Source organism: Apium graveolens, chromosome 4 (assembly GCF_009905375.1).
Source record: "Apium graveolens cultivar Ventura chromosome 4, ASM990537v1, whole genome shotgun sequence".
In the NCBI taxonomy this organism is placed as follows: Eukaryota; Viridiplantae; Streptophyta; class Magnoliopsida; order Apiales; family Apiaceae; genus Apium; species Apium graveolens.
Genome location: NC_133650.1, coordinates 201,066,670 through 201,070,639, shown reverse-complemented (window position 1 = coordinate 201,070,639; position 3,970 = coordinate 201,066,670).

The window sequence follows — 3,970 nt, the reverse complement described above, 5'->3', positions numbered from 1 at the left end:
AGATGCTATAAACTACAATTTAAGAACTAAAATGCACCGATTACAAGAATTATAGTGTCAAATTGAAAATAAATGAGAATACAGGGCTTCATATGCAAAATCAAGAAAAAAAGGACAAGTGAAGGACTAAGATGCTATAAACTACAATTTAAAAACTGAAATGCAACGAATACAAGTAAATACCTCGGATGCACGGTATATCGACTCGATGAAGGAAACAATATGCCCCCAATGATGTATAAAAGATAAGCTCGTATGTAAACCACAAGATCCTGTTCTATCCCCCCCTCTGGTAGCTCCGTATATCGTTCCCTTAATTTGTAAAGCTTGACCCCATCCCTATACATATCTTTACGCCCCACCTCATCCAATCTTGCATCTTGCCATTCCCTCATCCAATACGCCTTCGGATCGTCAAGCTCCCTATGAGTAACTGGACGACCCTTAACAGGGAGGCCCATAATCATGTATACATCCTCGAGGGTGATGGTCAACTCACCAAATGGAAAGTGAAAGGTGTTAGTCTCTGGCCTCCACCTGCAATTGCATTCATACACAAACATCACATACATTTCCAATGATGATTCAAATAAATGAGAAAATTGATTACAAATTAGTACCTTTCCACTAAGGCCGTTATCAAACGAATATCGTTCTGAGGAACTGAACGATTGTTCGTAAAAGCCGAGAAACCCCATTGGCTCAGCAACTCACGCTGGGGATCCGAAAGTATCCACTGCTGATGATTAGCTGTGTACTGCCGTACATCCAGCTTATCCCGCACACCTCCCGCCCATATGCCAGTACTAATATGATCATCTTGCATCGTCAGGAGTGATCTAACAATAGGCCCGCACTCATTCTCCATAGTAACTGCAAAGTGCACAATAAAAAATAATATATAATCGGGAAGTTACTTATACCCAACTTAAACACGAAATATTTATAGAACCGTTATTTTCTATTTTAAGTCCTATCGAAAATTCGGCATGACTCATTCGTTTATAAGCTAGCCACAACCAATCAATCAATATAGCACAAATGATAGAACAAATATAGCACAAATGATCCTTATAAACCACAAAAAAACATCTAATCAAGAACAAATGATCAAAGTCAACAAAAGTCAACACTTACAATCACAAAAACTTAGAAACAACAAATCACCATTCTTGATTCTTGAACAAAATAACTGATCCTTAAAATAGATACACAATCAAGAACACAATCTCTGAAATAGATACACAAAATCAGAACATGTCAAACTCCACTACAACAACTACGATCAATATCGCTACATACACAACTACACAAAGCGACCAGCAACTTCCATTTCGCATCTCAATACATAAATCAGTTTTAATCATTATAGCTCAGTTGCTTTGTGCAAATCAATAGCGGGGCAGAAATCATAAGCATATAAAGCAGAAAATTAAAAGCAACTAGGTAATAGAAACATAGAGAATAGTCGATCAAACTGGTATCTAGACTTCAAAGTTAACATAATCAAGGCAGCAAGCATAATTATAAAAAAAAGCAGCAAGCCCCAAAAGGGAACACCTTAGAAAATCAGAAAACGGCTTATGAACAAGTAAGACCACAATATCACGCAACACTATAAACAATATCGATACAAGGGACGTGTCTGTAAATGCGGAAGCATCAATGACCCATTGCGGTAGTATGTGACTGTGTGTGTGTATATGTGTGTGTATAAGCGTGTATTATACCCGAGTAGCTGAATCGCCTAAGAAATACTTTGAAATCGCCTGAAATCGCCTAGAGTGGGAGAATTAGGTTTTTGATATTATGAAATTAGGGATTTCAGGAAGAAACGGGTTAAACTCAGGTCTCGTCTGCCGCAATGGCTCATTGCGGCAGCAGGGGCTATTTTGTAATTTTGCGAATTTTAAGTAATAGTTTGTTAAAATAAAGAATTTATTAATAGAAATATATAAATACAAAATAAAAATATAACAACCAAATAATAAATATATTAGGAATTTATAGATCAATTAAAATTATTTATATCTTTATTATCAATTATTTTACAATTATTTAAAAATAAAACTAAATTATTTGCAGTAATGAAGCATTGCTTAAGTCGTATTGAGTCAAAGCGGTAGTACTCCCGCAATGTAACATTACGATGCCCGCATTGAAGCAAAGCTCTAATACTCCCGCAATATAACAATGCGGCAGGTGGTTATTGGAACCACCTGTGGCTGTGAAAGGGCATATATATATATATATATATATATATATATATATATATATATATATATATATATATATATATATATATATATATATATATATATATAACGAATACGGAAAGCACATCTACGTTTTTGAATAATAACAAAAACGGTATTTTATCCTTAAAATAAAATTTGGGACCATATTTTCACAAAATGGCACTACGGCTATTATTCTCAAAAATTTGATATTTGAGGCCTTTTTTCCAACTCTCTCGTAAAAAAACAATCAATACTCTATGTAACATGTTACGGCTACATATCAACGCAACATTTTCATTTCCTCACCTCTAATATGTGATGCACTTTTTCCTAATTTGCGCTTCCTAGATTTCCAGTTCAAGGAACCAAGGTTTCCAATGCAATTGTATATTTAGTTGTACTGCTATAATTTAAAATTAAATGCAAAATCCACCATAGAAACACACATATGTAATTCTATTGTTGATTTAAAGTTTGCAATTAAGAATATATATCGCCTCAACGCATTTTGGGAGGAATCAGCTAGCTCTGGGTTCGAGTGGCATTTTAGCCCTAATCACAACTCATCTGCTGATTCTTCAACATCAGTCAGTTCGGACCTTCACTTGGTTTCACCCAAGCTTCATCCTAATCATGGATAGATCACCCAGGTTCGGATTCATAAGCAGTGACAATTATCCTATGAAGACTATAATTCCGGGTCCCCTAACCAAGCCAGTCACCGGCTCATATATATCATACATGTATCTTAATAGCATATATTCAATTAATTATAAATAAAATACAAGTTAATGTTTTTTAAATGAAAAAATGACAAAAATACCTCTTTTTTTTAACTTTGTGACAAGAATACCATTTTTTGGAATGTTTGGCCAAAAATACCTACCTAATACGCATTTTAAAATTGGGTATTACTAATACGCATTTTAGAAATGGGTAACTTGTATAAAAAAAAAAAATTAAAAAAAAATAATTATTATGGATACGCATTCGTGAGATGCGTATCATGCCTTTACAAAGCATGATACGCATGTCAGGAATGCGTATCATAATTTTACTTCTTTTTTTTGTTTTTTTTTTGTTTTTTTTTTGTTTTTTTTTAAATAATACTCATTTGTCAAATGCGTAATAGCCTTACCCATTTTAAAATGCGTATTAGAAATATATTTTTGGCCATATCTTTCAAAAACGGGTATTCATGTTACATTTTCTAAAAAAAAGGTATTTTTGGCCATCACCCTTTTTAAATTAAAGCTGAAAGAATCTTATTTAAAAAAATAAATTTAGAAATACTTGATTACAAAACATAATTAGTATCAGAATTCAGAACGCAAGTTCGAATTATACACTATAACCATTTTATTTTTAAGATTGTTCTCAGACTAATAGAACAGTTATCTTAATTCAGATCAACAAAAAAAGACTTACTTTATAGTCATATTTTAGTATAAAACTTGTTTTTCCCATATTGGAATTAAATTGCTAAAAAGGCTTCAAAAGTTGTATTCATTTTATCTTTCTAAAAAATATTGAAGTTCCATACAGTAGCAGGCGAATTACAATAATTTAAATTTGGAGCTCTGGAAGTACTGAAAAACTACAATATTAGTTTAGTTCCAACGTTATTCATAATTCATTAAATGCCTCTAACTCAATTGCTCTTCCTGTAATTCCAACAGTGACACTGCGGTTCCTACCATGGTAATTTGATTTCAGGGACTACATGTAAA